The sequence below is a fragment of the Dendrobates tinctorius genome, unplaced genomic scaffold (genome assembly GCF_039654945.1).
Source record: "Dendrobates tinctorius isolate UK_male_01 unplaced genomic scaffold, ASM3965494v1 ptg000075l, whole genome shotgun sequence".
In the NCBI taxonomy this organism is placed as follows: Eukaryota; Metazoa; Chordata; class Amphibia; order Anura; family Dendrobatidae; genus Dendrobates; species Dendrobates tinctorius.
In genome coordinates, this window is record NW_027361743.1 from 44608834 (window position 1) to 44624843 (window position 16010).

The 16010-nt window shown below is 43.2% G+C and overlaps 1 protein-coding gene across 2 annotated transcripts in view; it reads right to left on the minus strand.

The window, feature by feature from the left end:
• SERTM1 (serine rich and transmembrane domain containing 1) overlaps positions 1-6916 on the minus strand; it is a 117236-nt gene extending 110320 nt beyond the window's left edge. For both annotated transcript variants that reach the window (XM_073583232.1, XM_073583233.1), the window contains exon 1: positions 6766-6916. The gene's annotated coding sequence lies outside the window, so the exon portion shown is untranslated. The remainder of the gene's footprint in view (positions 1-6765) is intronic.
• Between the last annotated feature and the right edge of the window lie 9094 nt (positions 6917-16010).

The window sequence follows — 16010 nt, forward strand, 5'->3', positions numbered from 1 at the left end:
CCATGTGGATTCAACTACACACTGACTGTACTTCCTGCAATCTGCGTCTTATATAACTCATCTGAAACAGAGCCATCTAGTGACAACTGCATAATTTAAGCACAACGCAGGATGACAGATGTACATATGTTATCTAGGGATAAGCGAGTAGTGTAGTATTCGGACTCGCTGTACTCATTACGAGTACCTCCTAATACTCGGGTACTTGTAACGAGTAGCAAGTCCAATGTAAATCTATGGGAAATGCGATTAATGGAAGGGGACTGTGCTGGGCTGGGACTGTGCGAAGACTGTGCCAGGCTATGCGGGACTGTGCTGGCCTGTGCGGGGGCTGTGCTGGCCTGTGCGGGGGCTGTGCTGGCCTGTGCGGGGGCTGTGCTGGCCTGTGCAGGGCTGTGCCGGGCTGTGCGGACTGTGCTGGCCTGTGTGAAGACTGTGCCGGGCTGTGCGGGACTGTGCTGGCCTGTGCAGGGACTGTGCCGGGCTGTGCGGGACTGTGCTGGCCTCTGTGAAGACTGTGCTGGCCTGTGCGAAGACTGTGCCATGCGGGACTGTGCAGGGCTTTGCAGGTACTGTGCGGGGTCTATGCTGGGCTGTGTGGGACTGTGCTGGGCTGTGCGGGGACTGTGCAGGACTGTGCTGGGCTGTGTGGGGACTGTGCAGGACTGTGCTGGGCTGTGCGGGGACTGTGCAGTGCTGTGCCGAATATTGCGAGGCGAGTAGTGAAATACTCGTGAGGATTCGAGTACCGCATTACTCGCCGAGTACCGAATCCTAACAAGTATACTCGCTCATCCCTAAACATATCTACATTCCCTGGAATAAAAACTAATAATGTATTAAACCAGTTCTTACCTCCTTAACAAAGAAGATGAACATAATAATAATGATCTTTATATAGCGCTAACATATTCTGCATCGCTTTTACAGTTTGCACACATCATCATCACTGTCCCTGATGGGGCTCACAATCTAAATTCCCTATCAGTATGTCTTTGGAATGTGGGAGGAAACCGGAGTACCCGGAGAAAACTCACGCAAACACGGGGAGAACATACAAACTCCTTGCAGATGTTGTCCTTGGTGGGATTTGAACCCAAGACTCCAGCGCTGTACGGCAACAGTGCTAACCACTGAGCCACAATGCTGCCTTTCCTGGAGCCAGCTACATCTAATCACCCGGTGGTGCTACAGACCTACAACCTGCTGCTTGGTAGACCCATAAATGAAACACTATTATGTATAGACAGGGGCAATTGCTGAGTAGCCACTCAAATTACTTCATATGTCAATTCAAATTAAGAGTTGGTCTATGTGTAATAAATGAAGAATGTCCTTTAAAGAGAACCTGTCATCAGGACTATCCATGTTAAATTAAAGTAATGGGCATAATGGGTACTATCGGTATAGAAATCGGTAGCCTAGTTTTTGTCAAATCATCATTAGAAATTTTGTATTCCTAAACTCTCTGCCATAGGGGCAGATTGTGGGTAGGGTCTTCGGCTCTGCCCTTGTGCTACCTCTGATGCCTTTTTCTTCTTCATAATTTAAATTTGGCATTGGCACCGTCCTAGCTGAATGGGGACGCTTGCGCCGATTGATCTGATGACGGGCCTCAGGATTAATTGCAGATTGATCGACCAACCTTCAGCGGTCTTCAGTAAAAAGGGGCCGGGAGTGGCATTGGGCCGAGTTCTAAATGTGTGTGTGTGTGCCGCCACCAGTGCCATTTTCCTGAAGCCCACCACCAGAGCAATCTGCGCAAGCATTGCCTGCGGCTTGGACGGTGGCAGCGTGAAATGTAAATGGGAAAAAGATAAAGACACCAGATGCTTGCAACGGTGGGGGAAGAGACGAAGACCATACCCACAGTTTCGCCCTGACGCTCGAAGAGTTTAGGGATCCGAAACTTCTAATAATAATTTAACAAAGACGAAGCTGCAGATTTTTACACTGAAGGTACATATTAAATCAGTATGGCAGCGCCATAATGCCCAAACTCTTAAGTTTAAGATGGATATTCCTGATGACAGGTTCTCTTTAAAAAGGAAAATAATCCATTTCTCTTGTGTCTCTGTGAGAGATAAACACTAACACTTCTGTCTTTTAAACCCTTTTTCCTGGAATCCATGGCAGTAGCACCAGCTGTACCAACATTTTCTGAGCCAAGCTTTCCAGGCATGTGTCCACTACTTAGAATCCAAGAAATGCAGAGGAAAGAAGTAGCAGTAATAAGTAGAAGAAACATTGTTTTTGCACAAGATGTTTTGAATAAAGTTCTTCGATCCAAAAGTAGAGAAAATAATTACAATATATAGGAACCTGGCTCTGAGCACTTAGCTGTAGCATAAATGGCATCGGAACCGAAAAATATGCCAACAAGGAGGCTTCAAAAACATTTACCATCTGCGATCCTTTTTGCACTGATGGACCAATAGAAAGTAAAATTCTCTAAAAGAAAGAAAAATAAATGTATTTTCTATGGGACTCAAAACAATGCAAGGATCTGTGTATAGTATGACAACATTGATCCCTTTAATTGATTGCTGAATTGAATTTTCCATCCGCTGTGTTCACCTTGCAGTCTTCATGTGTACAGCGTTCCCGTACTATTGATGCTGTCTATTATGATTTATATATAATGTATAAGTATTAATAGGGCCATGGGCTAATCCAATATATCAGCAACGAACAAATAAATATTTCACGGGTTGAAATCTATAAATTATCCATACACTCCTGACAATTGAACAATCACAGGAAAAGAAATGGGATTCTCTGTGTAGGTGGATTTAGGAGTGTGTCATTTTGGGTATAGAAGGACAATGTTGATTTATAATATTCATAATTCTTAAAGGGATGATCCTCTGATATGTTATATATGTAAATGAGGACATCAAGGTCGATCACTAATTTACAGGACATGAAGGGCTTTATAGACTATATAAACACATTTTACCCTGAAAATTTGCCACAATACTATAAGGTCTGCCTAGATCAATGGCTCTTTGTTCTTATTATAGTGCCTGATATCAGGGAAATAAAGTTTGCCACTAATACCATTATGAGCATAGTCATTATAATGTAATGTGGCCATGTTTGATCCTTCTAATTAACTTAATTCTTCACTGAAAGAAAAACTGTTTTTTTTTTCCCATAGATCAACAGTACACATGAAAATAAGAAACTTTATAATATATGTCATCAGAAATCTGCTTCCGCCTGGACTGATCTTACACTCTTAATTCTTGGGTAAAATCTGTAAGATCTGTATTAGGTGAAGACAGAATTTCCCATTACCAAGATAGGAGATGACAGTTGGTGCTTTTAGAATTCTATGGCGAGAGAAGGGAGGAGCTAGAGGCGGAGACAGAACTTCTGCTGCACGTTCTCTTGAAATGACAGTTACATTTCTCCACAAGAACTTTTTCAGTAACACTTGTCATTTCCTATATTAGTAATGGGAAACTCTGTATTCCTTTACCTGTGAACTGAGAATTTTGAGAATGAAAGATCAGACCAGTAAGAGAAGGAATCAGTTTTCTCTGATAAAATAGATTACAAAGTTGCATATTTTCAAGCGTACTATTAATTTATGAGAAAATAAAAAAAAATAAAATGATTGCTTTTTTAGACTTCATTTTGTAATATCGAGCCATCGATTATTATAACCTAACTAAGATGGTGATTCTTTTTAGCTATAGGATACAAGATTTTGCCTATTTATTTTGTTGGAAAAAATAAATGTATGGCTTCCTTGTTTATAAGCAATGCCAAAGTGTATGCAGTAGACTTTATGAAATCCAATACATAAGCTGATAAAAGTCATAGAAAATGAAGGGAAATAGGTTTTATCAGTCATTAGAATGAGATTTTCCATATTTTCTGGTAGAGTCTGTTTAAAGGCAATCTGTCACCATGAAATGCAGTCACACCTATTATAGAGCAGGTAGAGCCGAATAGATTGATATAAAGTTCTATGGGAAAAGATTCATTATAACCCGTGATTTATTCATTTAATCCTCCGCTCTTTCTGGCATTTTTGGCCCAGTTGGTAGTCCTCTCAGTGACTGACAGCCATCTCTGTATGCACAATTATACAATGGTAGCTGTCAGTCACTGGACTAAAACCCCCCAGAAAGGGCAGATGTTTCTATGATTAGTATTCAGGTTATACTGTATATTTGTCTGCTCTGTTCCCCCTGCTCTATAACATGGTGCCTGTATGTTTGACTGCATTTCATGGTGACAGGTTCCCTTTAAACAGACTCTACCACAAAATGTGGAAAATCTAATTCTAATGACTGACAAAGTATGGCAAATTTGAAACTCATATCATAAAGTGTTATTGGCAAACGTCAGACTAGAAAAAGGGCTCTTAAAGGGAATTTGTCAGCAGGTTTTTAGTACCTCATCTGAGAACAGCATGATGTAAGAAAAGAGACCCTGATTCCAGTGATATGTCACTTAGTTTACTGGGTGCAACGGTTTTCACACAGAGTTCTTAGATTTAGGATTGAGCAGAGCTTAGAAAGTTAACCCCACCCACATCAGGCTCTCTGTGTAGATTGTCTATTGACAGTATGCTGCTTATCACAGGAGGGGGCGGAGTCAGACCAGTACTCAAGTGGCAGCTGGTATTAGCAATGATAATATCCTAGTGATGAAACCTTCACTGCAAGTAAACCGATCACAGCTTGATAATGGCACTTTGCTGCAATCAGTGTTTTAACCCTTACCTCATGCTGTGCTCAGATTACATAGCAAAAACCTGCTGACCGATTCTCTTTAACGCGTGTCATTTGGGGGGGGGTCTGTAATCTTGGGTTGGAAGCCATCAATATTTGCTGCTCATGTGACCCATAGAAACAAGTGATATAAATTTACACTCGTAACTAAATATTCTTATTTTGAAATTAGTTCCATTAACCTTACAGACTTCCATAGCATAAAAAGACTAAGAACCCTCGCTCTAGGACAGTCTTTACTTTCCTATTTGTCACAATCCAAATAATTTAAGGCATCATTCCATTTATCCATAACTTTCTTACATTTACAGCCTGAAATAATCCTCACATTTTATTCCTCTGCCACCAAGAAATCACCTTTTTATAAAGCCTGAACTATAAAATCATCAATCCAGAATTTGGATTAAAAAACAAAATACTCAGAGTGGTCCAGAAATCCCAGCCTTGAAAAGAAGACTCAACCCTTCTCGCATCTTCAGTATGAACCTTTATGACCTCAACGACCCAGGAGAAATATTCTGCGGCATACAGAGCACATGCCTCCGCTTCAACTCTATTTTTTTCTGTTGCCGTAGGGAGTCCATGGAAGACTGTAAAACTAATCTATTACAACAAAGCAAACTGCTGCGGAAGCTAATTAGACCTAACATTTCCCGACAAGGAGATCAAATCATAGTTCTACAACAAAGCACATGTGTACAGTACCAAGGTACGATATGTCGTGCTTCATCGAGTCACGTGCACCCCACTACTAACAAAAGGCAAAATAACTATTCATCTGTGAATGGATAAACCCAATCCCACTTCATCAGTGGATGGCGGAGCGCCCTATTGATATGTACGTGCGTTACAGTATCCCGCCAGGCTTTCTTCTCTAATTGAAGCGATTCCTTTCTACGGAGATTTCTACTAATACAAAAGATTTGTCTTGAATAATTTCAGGAGAGGAAGAACAAATAGCCGAGAACATGGGGTGAGTATTATCCCGAACACTAGGAGAATTCAAAAAAGCCTATTCTTTATTTTTAAGTAAGAGGAACAAGCCTACTGAGAAGTATGTAAGGAGCTTGACGCTAGTGGGATTATCAACAGGAAGCACAGTTTCCCAGGTTTGGAGATGAGATCTTTCACGCTACGGTCCCTTCCTTAGTTGTGATTGCTGTATATCAGAACATCCACCCTCTTCTATTCCGCTCAGAAGGAAGCCACTTTATAAGACTCCTTGGATGGAAATCATTTATAGTCAAAGTTACTCCTCTCGTCCTTGCCAAGTTCATGTTTCTAGTTGTGGGTATAATGGAAGGGGAAAATGATGTTTGGGCAACATGTTGTGCTGTTTGTAATCTGATTGTCAGGAGGGAATACATACTCCCGGTAAGAGCTCGTAATTGATTCATAGAGTCAAACATTAAACCCATTAGCAGGATGGAGGAGATAGGATCACTTCAAGAAGCTTCCTGAAAGGCATCCATATCCACTGACAAGTGTTTGTAAATAATTTACCAAAAAAAGGGATCATAAGACATCGCTGATGGTCAGAAATCAGACTCTTCCTCTCCTTCTTGGCACTTGCAGGTCAAATCCCGAAAGTAAGAAAATCGCATCACCACAATTTGGTCCCATCACGAACCCTCGTGCACCTTATTTGTCCTTGAGATCTAAATGGTATCATCGACAAATATAGCAGAGCTGTATCATTTGGGATGAAGAATTTTCTAAGTGCATGGAAGCTACCTGACAAATTCAGCCCTGCTACATCTCTACCTTTTGCATTGTGCAGTGGATAAAAGCTTATTTTCAGAAGACGTTTCTAACAATAGCAAAAAAAAGGGTAATTTGAGCATTGCCGGATACGTGCTAAATTTAAAATGAGCTCAACATTTCTTCTAATGTTTTACAAAATGATGCATTGAGGATGTCATATAGTGAGTTACTTTGCGATGGATAGTATGAAATAAAGAAAAGAAAATAATAAAATACAAGGAGAGCAGAGATGATTGTATGGCAGAATTCTTACCTCTGGCTTCAGTACGTGGAGGGTCTTATTCCTCTGCAGATCCTTAGTGGAATGGATGGGGTCAGAGCATTCCACACAAGCATTGATCTGCACTAGCTTTCTCCCGGCAGCTAAGAGCCTAGGATGATCAGTGGTTGAGTGATGGGAGGGTGGGTGATACCTAAGAGAACACGTGGAAGGAGAGGAGGAGACCAGAATTTATAGAGGGGCTTCTGCAGTATTAATCTAGCTGCCCCTGTATGAATAGGATACAAACTTTTTAATATAAACCTGAATAATGCAGCTCACCATTAGCTTGTTGTGTAGACATACACTGATGGAGAAAGGCAGAGAACAGGGGCTGCGGAGAGAGATGATGAAATGCGTCGGTGCACTTGAGCATGTAATGTGTGAAGAATGTGTTATATTCCCGCTAAGGTGTCACATCTTGTATGTTATGAAAGGGGGGAAAAGAAATTAGGTGCATTTGTGATATCATTGGCAAGGTCAATGGTTCATGATTGGTGTACAAGATTTCATTGAAAATTTCCAACTCATCTCCCCAATAGCAGGCCTTAAAGAGTTATTGCCATGCAGAAATTGCAAAGTTCTAGTAAAAATAAGAAACTACTATTTACTTTTTAAAAATCCTCTCTGTTCTCAAGAACAGACTGATTTTTTTATTTGCTAGCTGTTAGTTGCCTAGGTTACTGGCCACCGCTGGAGTTTATCAGCAGTCGCCAAACATGCGCAATGCTTAAAGAAGAACTCCCATCAAAATGTTGATTCTCTTAATATATTGCAGTCATCACATTATATAGCATTGTGTACTTACAATTGCTCATTTGCCTTTCTACCCAGTTAATGCTTCTCTTTTCTATTAGGTCTATGACATCACAAGTTTAATAACTGACTAGCTGAATCCTTCTAAGCTCTATGAAGAAGCAGAAAGTCTCTTTTCCCTGTTATCACTGCAAAAGTCTCTAGCAGAGGAGCAGATGGGTCAGCAGTTGAAATGGGGGATGACTTATGCAATGAAAATAGATTTCTTGTTTCTACAAAGAGCAGAAAAAAGAGAAGAATTAATTGGGTAGACAGGCAAAATGAGCAACTGTAAGTACACAGTGCTATATAATAGGATGATTGCAATATATTAAGATGATTAAAACTTTGATGGGAGGAGTGCTTCTTTAATGCTATTTCCATTAAAGCCTGTAAACACTGCATTGAAACTGGTTGAATCTCTAGAGCGCATCATTAGCTATCATCCCGCCCCGGTTTCAGTTCTCAGGGCCGGCGTTAGAACCAGGCAGCTGCCTAGGGTCCCCGCTCATCCAGGTGCTCCCAGCCAGTGGCGTGCCGCTAATAGCGACACACTATTGTAAGAAGATTAGTCGAGATGGAGTCAGCAGTGTGCGGTGCCCTTTAAGGCCGGAACTATCGAGGCTGTCACCACTGTTGGCGGGGGAGGTTTCCTCTGAAAGGGAAAGACCTTTCTGTCAGACTGCAGGGGGCATGGGGTATATAAGGAGACCTGAGCACAGGAACGGGTCAGACTTGGCGGGAAGGCGACAGGAGACGGTTGACTCCCTCACCGCTTGCGCTGCCAACTCCACTTTTCCCATACCTCAGTGTGCTGACCTTAAGACTTCTCGTGACGCTATTAAGTTACCATCTGTTCCCGCACTGTTATATACCCCTGTTTTACCTGAGACACCGGACAAACTGCTTAGAGACTACTCTGTAAGACCGCAGGCTGATACAGCCTGTACACGCGCTCATGACCCGTGTCCGGCGCCATTTCTGAGGAATCCACATAAAGGACTGTTTCCATGTTTCGGCGCACCCAAGTCAAGCAGAACTGAATCCATCAGCACAGTCGGGCGGCAGTGCTACTCGTATCTCCGTAGCATATCCAGAGACTTTATACATCAGTTGAGACACCGCTGAGAGATTTTCCAGCCTTTCCCCTACCAGAACTGCAACCATAAGTTGTCTTGTTTTGTTTTGTATATTCTTTTTCTGATTGTCTTTTCCTCCCTGCATGGAGTACTACTTGTTATTGCCTGTTCACTAAACCCTTGTTAACCCCTTCTCTATGGTTACTCACTGCATCCCCACAAACTGTTTATTCCTTTCACTATGCAGCCGCTATGGGGCCCGTGAGTAAGAGGGGCCTGGCAGGGCGTCCCCTCCCTCCATTTAACTTATCCCGTTGAAAGCAGTGATGGAGGAGAAAGCGTCAGATGACTCTCCCACTCCCATCACTTCCCCTCTGCCTCAAACTCAGCGTCTGCTAGCAGTGGAGCTGATGAGACACGCTGCAGAAGCCAGAGCAGCAGGGGAATGAGTGGAAGCATTGTGTGTGTGAGTGTGTATATGACTCGCCCCCAGAGGCCGTGGGGTACTCGGTGCCGGGCCCGTTGACTTCAATGGGAGATGTAATAGTGGCAGTGACCCGGTCCGTGGCCTCAGGCGGTCAATGTAAAAGGGGGTAGAGTGATGGGGAGAAAGTTGTTGAGATGATTCTTGATGCCACCTGTGGTTTCTGGTCAGTTTGACCAGCGCTGCAGGGTTGCTTCTCTGGGACAGATGGTGTGGTGAAGCAATGATGTTGAAGCTCCCCACAGGTGGAGCTGTAGTCCCAGGGCAGAGTAGATGAGGCTGGCAAGTGGGGAGATGGTGTAAAGAAGTAGATATATCAGAGCCGGGTGTAAGGCGCAAGAATAAGTGGAGGACACAAGGGCATGTAGTTCCAAGGCTTTACTCACAGTCTGGTACACACAGATGCCCACTTCGGTGCCGTGTCCTCCAGGTCAGGGGCTCAGCCAACTCCCAGGCAAGGTAAAGTACACCTTTCCAGCACTCCTCCAACATGTGCCTTCTCTGAACGTCTCCACACTAGCGCCTAATCTGCAGTACTTGCAGTTGCGTATTAAACTCAAGTTCCTCCTTCTTGATGTTACTTAGAACTCTACTTGTACGACAGACAGCTGTAGCCTGTTTCGGGGACTTCTTGCTATCATGTCCCAGCTCACTCCCATTGCTGTTGTGCCCCCAAGTCTTAGATGGGAATAAAGTGGTGACGACTTCTATTCCTCTGGTTTCTGCTGCAGGAACATCAGTATCCATACAACCTCGGGGACCGGACCCCGGCCATGCACTTCAAACTTGAGGAAGGGCTCTTCTCTGACCCTAGTCCTTAGTTCTCTTCTTCTCCTTACGTTCCGTACTAAACTATCTTCCTTATGAAGAATCAGGCTTTCTATGGCTCTTTCCTGTGCTAGCAGCTCCAGGTCACAGGAGTCTGCTGCAGAACTTCCATCACTCCATCCCTCTCAGGGGATCTTCTCTCACAGACTGACCTTTTCCTAATATTCTCCCGCTCTCTTGTGCAGTCTAAGCTCCACCCACCTCCCAGCACTCTTCGTGTTCCAAGCAGGGAGCCACCAAGGTTTCTCTGCTACACTACTGGTGTGCGTGTGGGATGTGAGTGTTGGAGTGTGGTCAGGTGTCTCCAACTTACCTGGATAGTGGGGTACCACACCTCAGGAGGAGGAGCAGTACCTCTGTGGCGACTGAACCCTCAGGGGCGCCACATATACGTATTCCACTGTGTGTATGTATGTGTATATATGTGTATGTGCTATTGCGCTATACTGTGTGTGGGGGGATGCACTATACTGTGTGCCTGTGGGGGGCTGCACTATACTGAGGGTGTCTTCACTATGTTGTGTGTGTGAGGCTGCACTATACTGTGTGTTGTCAAAAAAGGTTGCACTCTGTCGTGCTAAAGCATGTCAATGTGAAATATATGAAATATGAATAGCAATACAGCTTTTGAATACTAGGAAAAAATGAATGACACGCTTTGCCCACTATTTGGCCAAAACATGCCTGCCCATCAACCGACATCAAGTCTCAAAAAGACTGATGGGTCCTTATTTTTATGATTACCTCTCTTAGGCTAGTTTCACACTAGCGAACGGGCAAGGTGCGAAGGGTTGCAGACTTCCTCTGTGTAGCTCCGCCCATGACTGCACCTCCTCCCGTCAGTTCCGCCTACCTCAGCATGTAGCTTGCGTACCCTATCTTTTGCATTGGGTATGCAGGCTGTGCCGATGTACGCGAAGGCCTCCGCATGCGTCATTTTGACGGTGTGGCAACCTCTGCCGAATGCAACATGTTGCATAGGGTACGTACGCCGCATGCCGAGGTAGGTGGAGCTGACCAGAGGAGGTGCAGCAGTGGGCGGAGCTTCACAGAGGAAGCCCGCAGCCCTCTGCACCTCAGCAATATGCTAGTGAGAAACTAGCCTTAGGCTGATGTTTGATTTCCTGGGTGAATATGGATACCTTTCTCAGTAATGACTGAATTTATGGGTAGGTAGGAACCTGCTGTAATTAACATCACCACGTGTTGAAGGGTGGAGGACTCGGTCAGTAAACTAACATAGAAATAACAAAAGACTGGCTGACACATCCAAACTACTGTAGTATAAATAGGTGCATACCAGGAGTAGCTACCTCCATACACAATATACAAAAAAGTTGGCACTCTATCTGTCTAAAGCATATCAATGTGAAATATATGAAATATGAATAGCAATTCAGCTTTTGAATACTAGGAAAAAATGAATGAGACGTTTTGCACACAATTTGGCCAAATCATATTGTATATGGAGGTAGCTACTCCTGGTATGCAACATTTCATACTAGTTTGGATGCACCAGTCAGTCTTTTGTTATTACTAAACTATGTGTAGGGGGGCTGTGGGGGGGCTGCATTATACTATGTGTGGGGTGGCTGCATTATACTGTGCGCGTGGGGGGGTTGCATTATACTGTGTTGGGGGCTGCATTACACTGTGAGTGGGAGGCTGCATTATACTGCGTGGAGGCTGCATTATACTGTGTGCTGTGTGAGGGGCTGCACTATATGAGTAGGGGGTTACATTATACTCTGAGGGGGCTGCAGTATACTGTGGGGGGCTGCACTATACTGTGTGTACAAAAAAGGTTGCACTCTATCATGCTAAAGCAGGTCAATGCGAAATATGTGAAATATGAATAGCAATATGGCTTTTGACTACTACAAAAAATGAATGAGATGCTTTGCACACAATTTGGCCAAATCATATTGTATATGGAGGTAGCTACTCCTGGTATGCACCTATTCATACTACAGTAGTTTGGATGTTCCAGTCTGTCTTTTGTTATTACTATACTGTGTGTGTGGGGGCTGCACTATACTGTGTGTGGGGGCTGCATTATAATATGAGTGGGGTGGCTGCACTATACTGTGTGTGTGGGGGGGCTGCATTATACTGTGCATGGGGGATGCATTATACTGTGTGTATGGGGGCTGCATTATACTGTGTGTATGGGGGCTGCATTATACCGTGAGTGGGGGGCTGCATTATACTGTGTGCTGTGTGTGATGGGCTGAACAATACTGTGAGTGGGGGGCTGCATTATGCTATGTGTTGGGGCTGCATTATACTGTGTGTGGGGTGGCTGAACTATACTGTGTATGTGGGGGGCTGCATTATACTGTATGTTGGGAGGCTGCATTATACTGCGAGTGGGGGGCGTCACTATACTGTGTGTGGGAGGCTGCCTTATACTGTGTGTGGGGGCTGAACTATACTATGTGTATGGGGGCTGCATTATACTGTGTGTGTGTCGGCTGCATTATACTGTGTGTGGGGGCTGCATTATACTCTGAGTTTGCTGCATTATACACTGAGGTTGCTGCATTATACTCTGAGGGGGCTGCGTTATATTTGGAGGGGGGCTGCAGTATGCTCGGAGGGGTTCTTTTTTATTTAAGTGGTGGAAAAAAATCCAAACTTTGGAAAAAAAAGGTCACTATTTTCCAAGACCTGTAGCGTCTCCATTTTTCGTGATTTGGGGGTGGGTGAGGGCTTATTTTCTGCACACCAAGCTGCCATTTTTATTGATACCATTTTGGTGTAGATACGATCTTTTGGTCGCCCGTTATTGCATTTTATTGCAATGTAGTGGCGACCAAAAAAAAGGAATTCTGGCATTTTTACTTCTTTTCTTGTTGCGCCGTTTAGTGATCAGGTTAATCCTTTTTCTTATTGATAGATTCTAAACGCAGCGATACCAATATGTGTATGTTTGATTTTTTTATTGTTTTATTTTGAATAGGGCAAGTGGGGGTGATTTGAACTTTTATATTTTTTATTTTTTTTCATATTTATAAAAAAATTTTTTTTTACTTTTTCCATGCTTCAATAGTCTCCATGGGAGACTAGAAGCTACAGTTGTCCAATTGGCTCAGCTACATACAGGTGATGATCAGATCGCCTGTATGTAGCAGAAATGCTCACTTGCTAGTAGCGCTGACCACCGGGTGGCGCTCATAGCAATTCGGCTACGACAACCATAAAAGTCTGCTGGAGACCTCTGGTTGTCATGCCAATCCATTGGTGATCCGCGATCACATGACAGGGTCACTGATGGGCTGGATTTCCATTGCACTTGCTGGAAGCGTGAGATGAATGCCGCTGTCAGAGATTGACAGCAGCATTTAATGAATTATGTTATAGCCACATGTCAGCTGTTCAAAAGAGTTGACGTGCCAGGAAAGAAGTGGGCTTAGCGCAGGAGCCCACATCAAAGGGAGGGAGTCTGACATGGGTGTATTATTACGCCCAAGGTCGGAAAGGGGTTAAAAAATGTCAAAGCTGACAATGTGAACGGAGCTGCTATATAATATTTCATACTACATGTTGTTCAACAGCAAATTTTTCAGAACATACCATTTTTTCCAATAACCAGCGTTTGCACATCTCAGCTCCATTGTTTTGCTTTATTCTCTTACTGGACAGGATGGTGCAGATGTATTGTAGAGGAGATTCTGAACCATCAGCGATTGTTTAGGAAGTACCTTTATTTTTTTCAGCAATTAGGTCTTTTATATTTGCCATTGTCCGTAGGGATGTCATGACACAGGTTTGTAAACTCTGTAGAGTGGTGGAGATTAAGATGAATCGTAGTTAACCATGAACTTCTCTGCATACCAAAATATTCTAGAGTCAAATCTAGAATCCATCCATCTAAAAGCTGAAGCTTGACAGAAATTGGGTCATGCAACAGGAAATGTTCCAGAGCACAGCAGGAAATCTACATCAGAAAGTTGAAAATGAAAAGAATGAAGGTGTTAGAATGGTTTGGTCACAGTCCAGACCTCAACCCAATTGACGTGTGGTGGTTGCAGCTTAAAGGGGTTGTGCAGACTTAGGTTACAAATCTGCGACCCTCTATGTGACTGCAGACTTGTGAATCCTCATATCACGCTCACGGTCGGCTGTGAGAATTCTCCGGTGGTGTTTTCGGGAGCAGCAGACACGTAACCACAAGGGTGTGATTTGCATACATGCGGTTACGTGCCGACTGGACATCTAGTTGGAATATGACCAAAAGTATGCAAATCACATGCTTGAGGTCACATGACCGCCTACTTCACAGCGCCTGCTACAAAGAATACTGACAGCTTGCAAAGGCGGACTGCAGATTTGTAGCCAAAAGCCGAACAGCCAATAGATTTAAATGGGCGCTGTGTAATTCTTTATGCCTCCTCTGGGGGTGCTGCAGAGAAACCAACCACGCCAGTAGAACACTGTCTGATCACCATACTGTCAGGTTAAATAACTGCCATCATAATTTACAAATAGTTTTGGACTTAGTAATTTTATTCCTTTTTTCCTGATATTACAAAGGGTTCTCTCAATTACAACCGCACCTGTGTTTCCTGGCAGAAGACCACCAGGTTTCCAGAATGAGATGCGACCGGCAGTCATAACTGGCTATCACCCAGGGTTTGGATCTATTCAATTTGACATGGGTGAAAGCCTGACCTGTATTTTTTTGCTCTGCTTCCACTCTGGCCTTCACCCTTCTCCAACATCTACTGCCAGTTCAGTTTATTGTCAGAACGGCTGGATGTTTTAATTTTGGTGCCAATACAGTGAATTGCAAGGGAGGAATCTGTCATGGCTTTTATGCCTCAGAAAAGTCGCAGTATTTTTGAAAAAAAAATTGACTTTTTGCTATTTCACATTGCTTTTACAACTTTTATATAGTGGGTGGGAGAGTGGGCATGGTTAGATATGCAAATAAGATTTAAAGGGGTTGTTCAAGGTTTAAAAAACATGGCTCTTTCAGAAACTGTGCAACTCCTGGCCATATGTTGTGCATGCTATTGCAGCTCAACTCCAATCACTTGAGTCACCCAACCAATAGTCAGCAGTGGTGCTGTTTCTGAAGGAGAGCAGCATTGTTTTTCCAAATCTGGATAACCCCATTAAGCCATATTTATATATTGGCTAAATAGTAGAAAACAAATGTAAATATATATAAGGTTGGGTCAAATTTATCAAGCATGATGTGACACATTGATACATTTTTACATTAAAAAAACATGCAACTTAGCCTCAGGAAAAATAGTCTAAACAAATTCCTCTTGTGAAGAGTTCTATGACAAAAGGTATATTGATGGGATTTTCTAGTTTTTTTTTAAAATGACAAGTCATTCAACTATACAATGTTACTTTACTGTCTGATTTTCCTTAACCGTCACCGCGCTACAAAGTTTACCAATCCATGTGGTGACATGGTGTCCTTATGGATAATGGTAAATATAAAAGGTGCCCAGGTCCTGTGGCTGCAAAACAAGCCCCAAATCATCCTCTCCCTGCCACCATGTTTGACAGTTTGTATGAAGTCTTTGATTTGATATGCTGTGGTTTTCTCCAAACATGGCACAGGGCTTACGGCCAAACATCTCCACTTTCATCTCATCTGTCTAAAGGACAATTCTCCAGAAGTCTTGTGCTTTTTTCAGAGGAAACTTTACAAACTTTATCAAAGTTAGTTTTAGAAAGAAGAGGCTTGTACACTTTGTAAGGCAGTGGCTTTTGAGTCTGCGCGACAATGAGGCAGTGACCCAAGAAAGTTCTATTTAAAAGTCAATATTTTTAAGTTCTCAAAATAAATCCAGATCTTTTATCCTTTTGTTTGCAACCAGAGTGTCCCTATCAGTCCATTGTCGTGGGCGAATGCAGCACTGTATCACTCGCTTTACCTTCTCTGGCCTCAGTTCAGACTCAAACAGACCTATCCTGCATAGAGCCTCCTTCTCTGCTGCTGGCAAACAAAACACGGACACACCCAAACCTCAACTGAAAGTTTAAATGGGTTTCGTTGGCATGATCCACTCCCAAAACCAAGAGTGGAG